The sequence below is a fragment of the Chiloscyllium punctatum genome, chromosome 6 (genome assembly GCF_047496795.1).
Source record: "Chiloscyllium punctatum isolate Juve2018m chromosome 6, sChiPun1.3, whole genome shotgun sequence".
In the NCBI taxonomy this organism is placed as follows: domain Eukaryota; kingdom Metazoa; phylum Chordata; class Chondrichthyes; order Orectolobiformes; family Hemiscylliidae; genus Chiloscyllium; species Chiloscyllium punctatum.
In genome coordinates, this window is record NC_092744.1 from 63,834,463 (window position 1) to 63,847,564 (window position 13,102).

The window sequence follows — 13,102 nt, forward strand, 5'->3', positions numbered from 1 at the left end:
TTGTAAGACAGAAATACCAAGCTATCTCTAAGAAAGTAAATAATTTTTGAGGCCTTGGGAGTTTTGTTAAAGTTGGAAGAATGCAAGTAGCTTGGGTGTGGCCAGCTCTCACAGACCAGGCTTTCTAGTTTTTTTTCAGGTTTTAGGTTTATTTTGAGCAGAAGCCTTTGGAGTCTGAAAAGAATTGGAAGTTTCAGTGCATGTTTCCACGTTGCTACTTTCTCTGAATTTTCTCTTGATGCTATTTCCTCCTGGATTGGAGAACGACATGTGAGAATCTGTGTCTGAATTTGCTTTTTTGCCAAGGAGCATGTTTATGGGATGTTACTATATTGAAACAGTTAATCAGTAATGGTACTGTATCTATTATTTGGTTAAGTTTTCTAATAATTAAGTTATTCTAAATTCCTCTTCCTTTTTGTTTGTGTTTTAACGAAATAACATCGAATAGTTTGACGAGTCGCATTGCATCTGAAACACAGCACCTGAGATTTAACTTTAAAAATAAGAAAAAGTTGGGTCTAGACTTTAGAGGAGATGGATCCATTGGTAGTAATCTTACAAAATCCTTTAGGGTCTGAATTATCCCAGAGGATTGGGGAAATGCTAACACCCTTATTCAAAAAAGGAAGTTGTCAAAAAAGAGAGGTAACTATAGGCTGGCTCGCTTAACATCTTTCATTGGAAAAATATTAGAATCCATTATAAAGGATGTAATAGCAGAGATTTCAGAAATACAATATATTGAAGCAGAGTCAGCATGACGTAAGAAAAGTGACATCACATTTCATAAACTTATTATAATTCTTTGAAGAAATAGCAAGTAGGATAGATAAAGAGGAACCAGCTGATTTAATATATTTGGGTTTTCAAATGGTGTTTAATAAGGTACTACAGGAAAGGTTACTTAATAAGGTAAGAGCACATGGTATTGGGATAGTATATTAGCATGGATGATTAATAGAAATAGAGGGTTGGGATAAGGAGGTGTTTTCAGGATGGCAAATTATAACTAGTGAAGTATTGCAAGGATCAGTGTTGGAGCAACAGTGATATATCAATGATTTGGATGAAAGAAGTGAATGTATTATAGCTACATTTCGCTGATGACACCAAAATGAATGGGAAGGCAAATGTTGAGGATGACACAAAGATTCAACAGATAGTCATAGACAGGTTAAATGGGTGGGCAAAAAAAATTAAGAGATGGCATACAATGTGGGAAAATGTGAGGTTATGTACTTTAATAGGAAGACTACAGGAGCTGAATATGATTTCAATGGAGAAATACTACAGAAAGCTTCAACACAATGGATTTTAGGGGTCTAGTGCATGAAACACAAAAATCTAGCATACAAGTTCAGTAGGTAATTGGAAAGCCAAATGAAATGTTGGTCTTTATTTTAAAGGAAATGGACTGTAAAATTGATCTTGCTAAACCTATACAATGCGTTAGTTAGACCACACCTAGAAGACTGTGAACAACTTTGTTCCCCTAAGTCCAAAGAAGGTTCACTGATCCTGGATATGGAACTACCTTATGAGTATAGGTTGAGTCTATATTCATTGTAGTTTAGGAGAATGTCAGGTGATTTTGTTGAAACATATCAGATTTTTATTGGATTTGATAAGGTCGATATAGCGAATGTGTTTCACCTTGTGGAAGAGACCAGGATCAGGGCATAATCTGGAGGGCATAATCTCAGAATAAACAGTCATCCATTTAAAACAGAGATGAAGGGGAATTTCTTTTCTCAGAGGTTGTGAATCTGAGGAATTCTTTATTGCGGAGGACTTGTGAGGCTGAGATATGCAGATTTTTAATCAATAAGGCAATCAAGGGTTAAGGGCAGAAGCCAGGAAAGTGGATTTGAGAATTGTCAGATCAGCATAATTTAATTGAATGGTGGAGCAGATTTGATGGGCCAAATAATTTATTTCTGCTCCTATGACTGAAGATTTTATAGTCACTCTGTCTCACTGTACTTAATCTTTCTTATTTATATCACTGAAATTTGGATAACTGCTCTTAGATAATTTCAGAATCAGTTTAAGTTAGTAACTAAATTAGTTGATCTTACCTTCTCTCCAACAGAGGGCTTGACTAGTATAATCCAAGACTGAAAGAAACTTAGAATTTAAAATCATTAAAGTTAGACAAGATGCTAATTGCAAGAAAGCAGTTCTAGATCTTATAAAAAGAGATTTGCGCTTTAAATTTAAAAGCACACTTGCATACTCACCAAAGTTACATTACTCCATCTCTCCCCACATCACTTCCTGACACTTCATATCAACAGTGCTTTCAGAGATGCCATTTTTTGGATGAGACTTTAATGCAATGCCCTAGCTTACAGATTGTCAAACTTAAACAGCCAAACCAACCAGTGGAGGTCCTCACAGAATTTGGAACACATCTAACATGGTTTGATGAAGAACAGAAAGTTCTCTTGATGCACTTGCCAACAGCTTCCTTCAACCAATATGATTTATAATATATTAAATCTTCATCTTCCCGTTCATTCATGTTCTGCATGGGGTGTAATGTGAACACATTACTATGTCATGGTCATTGATCGTAAAAACTATCTATTTGCTGGTCCTGTGGATTTTATGATTGCAATTGTTTTCTCTTTTGCATAATGAAGTCGCCTAAAGCCCTTTTAGAAAACATCCACAAAATAAGATAGAAATGTATGTTTTCAGCATATAGCTGAGCTAAGATATTGGAAACTTGTGAAGGCCCTGGTCAAAGATAAATGAGATCATATAAACTGCAAATTGCTTATTTATTTTGTGGAATCTACAGATCATTTACCACCAACAAAATACTGTGTTTTAATGAGTTTTGATTATTCATTGCTGGCCCTGCTGTAGTCTTGGATTAATTAATTACAAGAAAGAAACTATGATATTACAATTCATGTATTAACCAATGACATCTTTCCTGGTAGCAGTGCAATACAAATGAGAGAGTGCAGTATCTCAAAATTATTGAATGCTGATTGATTTCAACAATAAATAACAGATGGGATCTTGGAAATGAAAAAGAAAACATCTGGAGAAATAAATTCCTGCAGGTTCCTGGCTCCATGTGCATTTTTTTTTCCAATTTAAGCTTATTAATGTATTTGCATTCCCAAAAGAAAACAAGCAAAAGATGATTTGTTACATAGATTTCTAAACATACAACATGAAAAACAACAAATACGACACAGTGAATATGATATTCACCTGACAAAAATAAAATTAAAGAAAAATACTTCAGCCTTTGCTAGTTGAAGCTGTTTTGTTAGATTAAAATTTCACGGGAAAAAATTGGATGAAATGAGATCCAATTTCAGGGCCGACACTATAGATTGCAGTATCTTTCAGGCAACCCATATAGCCACTTAAAGTAGGCCATGGGATGCTGCATATGCTAATAAGAGAGTCTTACAATTAATATTTGTTATAAATTAAATTGTCTTGAGTGAAGTGGGCAATTCCAACATCTGCAGTCATTGTTTTTACCTGTGTGTGACCAAGTAAGTAGCTGCCACTGAAAAGATAAGTGCTCTTTCAAATTCCTTAAACCTGTTAAGGATTATTGTCACCGCATCCTGCTCTTCTCCCTGCTGTAAATTACCTGAGGATTGCAGTTCATGGGCACAAAGCTCAAACTTGACCCAATGGCAGTAGGGGCACAAGTGCTTTGAACTTGTCCAAATTATTGAAATGAGGTGGAAGGTCCAAACTGGGTTGTGGTGACTTTCGGTTTCTGGATTGGATGCATACTATCTGCCTGCTGTTGATTTTGTTGATTTTGTAACAAGTACATTTCCCCAATGGGTCCGATACAATCGCTATATGGATACTATTACAGCCTCAGCTGAATCCAATTTTGTATCTTGTGCTCAGTGTGGCATTTATTTGTAGAAGAATGCTGCCACCATTCATTTTCCCTTGGCTCAAAGAGGCAACTTGATTTCCAGTAGTAGAGAAACGCCTACAAGTGAGTCTTAACAAGAAGAGGACCTTGTCTTACATAAGATGTATTTTATTGTATGAAAGCAATCAGATGCAAGTGACGTAAGCTTAACATTGTTACAAAGACTATGTGGAATTTTGTGGATGTAGATCTGCAATAAAAGATCCTAAGATGTATGTTTTATCAAACCTGTATGATATAATCAGATTGGGTGGTGTTTAATGCAGCCTCCAAGATTAACCTTTTCAGAACCACTACCATAGGCAACAATTGGAATTAAACAGTCTACTTCCCGTAGATGATTTCTTGCTTCTTATAAATAGAACTGTGACGTTATATGTGGTCATTTCTTGTAGATCTTGGTGATGAATGAATCATCTTATTGTTAATCCAAAAAACCTTAGGACTTCCAGCAAGTTTTGTATGACTTCAGAAATTGGTTAATGTAAGACACAACAGACATTTCTGTGTTGAGATTAACTCAAAAGCAAAATCAAGAATAAAAGAGATATTGAATTTAATATTTTATATAAAACCTAGTGTCAAACCAATTCATGGTAAACTGGCCAAAGGGAATTATTGCAGAACCCAGACAACACATGTACTCTTCTGAGAGATAATAGTGAGATTCATTGGTGAACTAATACACCAGTCTTTACCATACTGACATCAACATTTATTGAAGGAATTCTGAAATCCATAGCTTGATCATTTTTTAAAAAAACCCTGCCACCACTTTTGTTACTTTATAATCAAAACTTTTTGCTGAAGATTTATTTAGTTTGAAAGCAAACCTATGAAACAGATGCTTATATCTCCAATTAGAAACAAAAGGATCCAAAGATATCAACCTGTAGAACTTAATAAGAACTGTAAATGTGCATGGAGTTGCATTTTATATTGCTGTTGGTATTAATAGCAAGAGATGCGAAGTAAGTAGTTGCCCTGATTTATGTTAAATGAAGATCCACAATGGTTCGTTCAAACTTAATCAATTTGCAACTTTAAGGATATAACGCCACTTTTAATTAAAATGATATATATAATCCCAATTTTGCCTCTTCCTTAAATTCTTTTAAAGTTAAATTGGATTAAATATTTCAGATTTTTACAGTAGAATATATAAAGACCATAATGTCCAATGAAAGGGAAGAATTTCCATTAATTAACATTAATGATAAAAATTTATACAAGAAATGAATGGGATTAAACATCAGCAAATCTACTGCACCTTTGAGCCTTGATACTTGCGATCTAATAGAGGTGACTACAGCAACAGTGAATGGATAGACTTTAATCTAGAACTTCCTGGGTTCCTAGAACATTCCTCATGTTGTAAGGGAACAAAGATAACACCCCATTTTCACCAGTTCAGGAAATGAGGAAGAAATAAAAAGAGAACTATTGGCTAGTTATTTTGACATCAGTACTAGGTAAAATGCTAGAATCTATTGTTAAGGCTATGATAACAGGGCGCTTGGGAAGTCACAATAAAAATAGGCAGACCTTATGATAGGAGAATTGAACCCAAAATAACTGCAGATGCTGGAAATTAGAAACAAAAACAGAAATTGCTGGAAAAGCTCAGCAGGTCTGGCAGCATCTGTGGAGAGAAATCAGGGTGAATATTTCGGGTTCAGTGCCTCTTCATCAGAACTGATGCTAGCTAGGAAAATGTTGGTTTTTATGCAGAAGATAGGGTCAGGGAAGGGGCTAAGAGCAAACGATATGTTGAGTTAGAGCCCAAAGAGAGAGAAGAACAGTTCGACTAACAAAGGAGTGGATAACGAACAGGAAAATTGAGTTTGATAAATCTAATAAAGTCCTTATGAGACTGTGAATAGCAGGAGAAATAAAGAGGCACCAGCATTTAAATATTTCAGAAACTATTTGACAGGGTGTCATACAATAAGATGTTAGAAATGTTAAGTCTTATGAGAATTGAACTAATATATTTGCATACTTTGAGGATGGGGGAGTGAACAGTAGGAATAGAATGTCCCAATATAGAATGTTGGATATCCCAGCAATCTACACATGGGCTTCAATTATATAATATCAAAGGTTGAATAAGGGAACGAAAAACAAAATATCCAAGGTTTCCTTCTTGCCCTCTGATGAGTTGCTGGATTTCCTTGGCAAAGTTTCAACATGGTTGCCACATGCCTTTTCCCTTGGGACAGTACTGTACAGGCAGCTCCTTTCTTCCAGAAACAGTTGGCACCATGAATTAGGCAGCAATCTTACCTCCTGCCTAACTGGGACACTTGTATTCCAATATGGCATCAATGGAGCAATGCAGATGAGATGTTGTGTCAGGATCCAAATTCATCTGGGTATCAGGTTCCCAAGCTTCTTGAAAATTAAGACCATAAGAAATAGGAGTGGAAGTAAGGCCAATCATGGCTGATGGACATTTCAGTGCCACTTACCCATACTCTCCTCATATCTCTTAATTCCTTGCGAGATTAGGAATTTATCAATCTCTGCCTTGAAGCCATTTAATGTCCCAGCCTCCACTGCGCTCTGTGGCAGTGAATTCCATAGGCTCACTGTCTCTGGCTGAAGAAATGTCTCCTCATTTTCGTTCTAAATCGACCCCCTCTAATTCTAAGGGTGTGCTAGTATCCCTGCCTGACGGAAACAATTTCCCAGCATCCACCCTTTCTAAGCTTCATGTAATTTTCTATTAGATCTTCCCTCAACTTTCTAAACTCTAATGAATACAATCCCAGGATCCTCAGCTATTCATCGTATGTTAGGCCTACCATTCCAGGAATCATTCGTGTGAATCTACGCTGAACACAGTCCAGTGCCAGTATGTCCTTCCTGAGGGTGGGGCCCAAAATGGGGCCTATCCAGTCTTAATAGCACATCTTAAGTCTTAATAGCACATCACTGCTTTTACATTCCAACCCTCTTGAAATAAATGACAACATTACATTTGCTTTCTTAACCATGGACTCAACCTGCAAGTCAACCTTTAAAGAATCCTGTACTAGCACTCCCAGATCCCTTTGTACTTTGGCTTTATGAATTTTCTCACCATCGATAAAATAGAGCATGCTTGTGTTCTTTTTTCCAAAGTGCAAGACCCTGTATTTGCTCACATTGAATTTCATCAGCCATTTCTTGGACCATTCTCCTAAACTGTCTAAATCTTTCTGTAGCCTCCCCACCTCCTCAGAACTACCTGTCTGTTCATTTAACTTCGTATCATTGGCAAACTTCACCAGAATGCCCCCAGTCTCTTCACCCAGATCACTTATATATAAAGTGAACAGCTGCGGCCCCAACACTGAACACTGTGGGACACCACTTGTCACTAGCTGCCATTCCGAGAAAGAACCTTTTATCCCACCTCTCTGCCTTTTGTCCGACAGCCAATCCTCAATCCATGCAAGTAGCTCACCTCGAGCACCATGGGCCCTCACCTTACTCAGCAGCCTCCTGTGAGGCACCTTCCCAAAGGCCTTTTGGAAGTCTAGGTAGATAACATCCACTGGGTTTCCCTGATCTAACCTACTTGTTACCTCTTCAAAGACTTCTAACAGGTTTGTCAGGCATGACCTCCCCTTACTAAATACATGCTGACATGTTCTAATTCGACCCTGCACTTCCAAGAATTTAGAAATCACATCCTTATCGATGGATTCTACAATTTTACCTACAACCGAGGTTAGGCTCATCGGTCTATAATTTTCTATCTTTTGTCTTGATCCTTTCTTGAACAAGGGGGTTACAACAGCAATTTTCCTATTATTTGGGACTTTTCCTGACTCCAGTGATTTTTGAAAGATTGCAACCAATGCCTCCGCTATTTCTTCAGCCACCTCCCTTAGAACTCTTGGATGTAGCCCATCCGGGCCAGGAGATTTATCAATTTTTAGACCTTTCAGCTTATCGAGTACTTTCTCCTTTGTAGTGGCCACCATACTCAACTCTGCCCTTTGAATCTCCTTAACTGTTGGGATATTAGTCATGTCTTCCACTGTGAAGACTGACACAAAATATTTATTAAGTTCTTCAGCTATTTCCTTATCTCCCATCACTAGCCTTTCTGCATCAATTTGGCATGGCCCAATCTCTACTTTTGCCTCTTGTTTGTTTCTTTTGTATTGTAAGAAACTTTTCCTATAATTTCTAATATTACTAGCTAACTTATCTTCATATTTGATCCTCTCCTTCCTTATAGCTATCTTTGTTATCCTCTGTTTGTTTTTGTAGTCTTCTCAATCTTCTGCACTGTATCCTCAATTACACCCAGAAATGCCTGCCATTTTTGTCGGCTCCTCTCTCATGTCCCTGTAATTACCTTTATTTAACTGTAACACCCTTACATCTGATTTTGCCTTCTCTCTTTCAAACTGCAGACTGAACTCGACCATATTATGATCACTGCCTCCTAAGTGTTCCCTGACTTTAAGATCTTTTATAAAGTCTGACTCATTACATAGCACTAAGTCCAGAATAACCTGCTCCCTTGTGGGATCCATCACAAGCTGTTCCAAAAAGTCACCCTATAAGCATTCCATGAATTCCTTTTCTTTGGAACCACCAGCAACATAATTCACCCAATTCATTTGCATATTGAAGTCCCCTATGATCACTGTGACCATACCTTTCTGACATTCTCTATCTATTTCCTGGTACATCTTGTACCCCTTGTCCTGACCACTGCTGGGAGGTCTGTACATAACTTCCATTATGGTTTTTTTTTTGACTTTGTGGTTCATTCTTAAGTAACAGGGCAACCCCACTCCCTCTGCCCACCTCCCTGTCTTTTTGATAAGTTGTAATTCCTTAACTGCTGTTTAACTGCCACTCCTGAAACCCCTGCAACCACATCTCTGTGATGCCTACCACATCATAATCATTTATGATGATTTGTGCTGTTAGCTTTGTTACGAATGTTTTGAGCATTCAGGTAAAACACCTTAATGCTAATTTTCTTATCCTCATGATTTCCATCACCTCTATCTAAGTTATCCTTCCTTTTTGCTTCATTCCTAGCCTGCCTTGAACTTAAACCCTGCACACATGCTAACCTGCTGCTTATCTTTCGACTTGACTCCATAGTCCCTGTTGCTTTCCCTTTCCCTTCCCCAACTCACAAGTTTAAAATCCTAGTGACCACCCTATTTATCCTTTTCATCAGAATACTGGTTCCAGATTGGTTCAGGTGGAGGCTATCCCATTGGTACAGATTGCCCCGGTACCAAAACTGATGCCAATGTCTGATGAAATGGAAACCCTCTCTCCCACACCAATCTCTTAGCTCTGTGTTTACTTCCCTAATTTTCCTATCCCTATGCCAATTAGCATGTGGCTCCGGCAGTAATCCAGAGATTATGGCCCTCGAGAACCTGTTCTTCAAATTCCTTCCTAGTGTTTGATACTCCCCAAACAGGTCGTCCTTCCTAGCCTTGCCTATGTTGTTTGTGCCAACGTGAACCATAACAACTGGATCCCTTCCCACCTGCTCCAATATCCTTTCAAGCCGTTTGGAGATGTCCTACACCCTGGCACCAGTCAGGAAACACACCATGCAGGACTCCCAATCCAACTCACAAAGGATACTATCTGGCCCGCTAATGATAGAATCCCCTATAATATCTACTTGTCTTTTTGCTTCCCCCTCTTGAATGGCCTTCTGCACCATGGTGCCATGGTCAGCTGGATCATCCTGTCCACAGCCCTTTCCGGTTCCATCCAGGGAGCAAAAATCTCATACCTGCTGGACAAGGTCAAGGGCTGAGACTCCTGAACTCAGAATCCCCCTAACTTCCTCACTTACAGTCACATGCTGTTGTTCCTGATCAATGAGTGAATTTGAATGACTTAATCTGCCAGTGGCACGACGGGAAGGTAATTAAGCCCAGGATCATAGGTTCAGGATAAGGTATTGATCATTAAGGATTTAAACAAAGATAAATTTGTTCATTCAGAGGGTTGTGAATCTAACAGAGAGTCTTGGGGCTCAATCAAGGAGTTTATTCAGAACTGAGATTAACAGAATTTGGACCTCCTGGTTTACAATCCTTTTGCCTATTCCGTTGGTTTTGAAGCTAATTGTAGTGACTATATCATAATCCATTTGATATCAGTTATGTCCCATATCACTTTAGATGACAAATAAAATCATAGAATCCCTACCCTGCAGAAAGAGGCCTTTTGGCCCATCGAGTCCGTATCGCCCCTCTGAAGAGCATCCCACCCCAACCCTGTAAACTTGCATGGGGCTTTTACCATGACTAACCCACCTAAACTCCACAACCCTACAGGGTAATTTTTAGCATGGCCAATCCAATTGACCAGCACATCTTTAGACTGTGTGAGGAAACTGAGCACCTAGAGGAAATCCACACAATGTGCAAACTCCACATAGACAGTTAGCCAAGGCTGGAATCAAATCTGGGTACTTGGTGCTGTGCGTCACTGGGCAGCCCACTAAACCTGAGCACAAAAATATTGAAAAATGATGCACATCTCCTCCCAAATCTCTTCAAGTGTTATCCTGGCCTAATGGTAGATACCTCTGCCAAGAGTAGTGTTTACAATGTGAATGTTAGTACAGTATGCCACTGACCAAATGCTTTTACAATGTAATCATGGAAGAAAACATATGATACATCTTTGTATTTTTCCATGTCACAGAACTGTAATAAATTCTCCGTATTGGTGAAACATCCTAATTATTAAATGTAATCCTCACATATTCTTCTGTGATTTATTTTGTAATTCTCTGTGATAAGCTTCAATAAAGGATTCTACCTTGTGAAAATAAAAACATCTCTGCTCCATCAGCTCCATAGAGTTCAACTAACCATGAAAAATAAATATCATCTAGCGAACAATCTTCATCATTCACAATAATAGCTTCAATTTTGTTTTTATCCCTTTCATGTTACTTTTTAAAGCTGTCCCATGGAACTTATTTCCATCCTCATTTTGAACAATGAAGTCTAATATTTTTATCAGAATCCATTTATTACATGATTTGTTTTTAATCTCATTGTACAGGGATTCAGTCTATTGACATACAAGAGTGGATTTCACAGTACCTTGTAAAATTTGTTCATTTTAAATATTAATTTTGCATTTAGTATACAGATTGGAAATCGTGCCGTGAACATATTTCCGTGAGGTTTTTCCAAGAGTGCAGCACCTTTAGATAATCAATGACTCGGCCTCTAAATACATTCAAGAAAGGGATGAATAAATGTCCTCTGGGTTTTGGGACATGGAGCACCCGTGGTGATTGACGCAAGAGGCAGTATATATGGCTGTGACTGAGAGGGGCAGATTCCTGGGATTTGATGTGAGAGTAATTTGAACAGAGACCTCATGTGTCCTTTCTTCATCTCCTCTCTCATCACTCACCTGCATTTCCCCACTGAAAAGAGGTGGAGAGCACTTTCCCATCCTTCAGTAAGACCTGAATGATCAAGTCAATGCTGTCTTCCATCTTGTGTAAAGTAGCTATCTGAATATGCAGGCCATTGGTGAGGATTATCTGCCCCATCTAATTCTCCATACTGGCAGCCAGTCTTTCATGGTGATGAAGAACTGCAAAAAGACTTGAGAAACCATGCTGGTTGTGTTTGAAGTGACCTCCTCCAATTTCTCTGAACTGGTGCACAATGCCTGTGGAAATGATGCCAGAACCCCACCTATTATCTGCAACTGCGTCAGTTGATGAGTCTCAGCATTTGTGTCAAACTGATGAGTGTCCTGAGCTCTCTGTCAGGACCTCTTTGCTCCTGTTCCTGTTTCCAGCATCTACTCATTGATGAATTTCATGGCGTGACAACCTAGCTGTGTTGGAGTTCCAGCTAAGTTGTGTGTATCTGCACTGATGAAGGATGTATAAGTCATGTTTCAGTGTACCTTTAGAGTGTGTACTCTCCTCAGTTTTCACAATCTTGTCTTCCTCTCACCCCAGCTCTTGTGTCACTCTTAGTACACATGTGAGAGATTAAGGATGTGCATTAAAACTTACATGGGGAAAGGATTCAAAGGCCTCACTCTGCAGGCATTCACATTTCACTTGGGGAGTTACAGCAAATCACCATGAATGACTATTATGTTCCATGTGGCAGTGCAATATTTTATTTTGTCATAAGGTATTTGAGGAGATCCCATTTCCCCACTGCCACTGTCTTGTACTTCACCACCCTCCCAGTTGTCAAGGCCTTCTTCTGCATACTGGTCAGGATAGCGATCACAACAACAACAATAATTTATATTTATATTGTATATGTAATGGAATTTTACCATTTTAGTGGAATAAAACATTCTAAGGTGCTTCATAGGAGCATTATAAAATAATGTATGACATTAAGTCACGTTAAGCGATATTGGGTCAGATGACCAAACTTTGATCAGAGTTGATTTTAAGGCTAAAGGAGGAATTTGAGGAGGAAGGTTGGACAGGTGTAAATAGGAATTCCAGAATTTTATGTCCCTGCAATTGAAAGCACAGCCACCAACGATAGAGCAATTATATTTGGGAATACACAAGAGACAAGAATTACAGGAGCACAGGCACCTTGGAGGGTTGAGAGACTAGAGAACAAGGCACACATTGAGAGGTGCAAGGCAATAGAGGGAGTTGAAAACAAGGTTGAGAATTTTAAAATCAAAACGTTATTTTTTGTTAATTATTTGTTCAAAGAATAAGGATGTCTCTGTCCAGGCAGCATTTATTGCTGATCCTTAATTGCCCAGAATGTAGTTAAGAGGCGACCACATTGCCAGACCAGGCAAGGATGACAGTTTCCATCCCTGAAGGACATTAGACGGGGTTCATTATATGTAGGTGAGCATAGAGGTGAGAATTGAACAAGACATGCTGCAGGTTGAAGTACAGGTTTTTGCAGAATTTTTGACGACCTCAAGTTGATGGATGGTAGAATGTTGGAGATCAGCCTGGAGTGTGTTGGAACAGTCAAGTCAAGATGTATTGGAGGGAAATGCCAGATTGTCTCTCTCTCCTTAGAGTTCTGCAATCATGTTTTCCAGGAAGATGAGGAAGCAAGGACAGAATGCCAACATTTGTGGAGGATGGCTTTGAAGAATTGGTCTGAGGTGTCTGTAAGATGAAAGTGAATGTTGATTCTTCAGATGGAG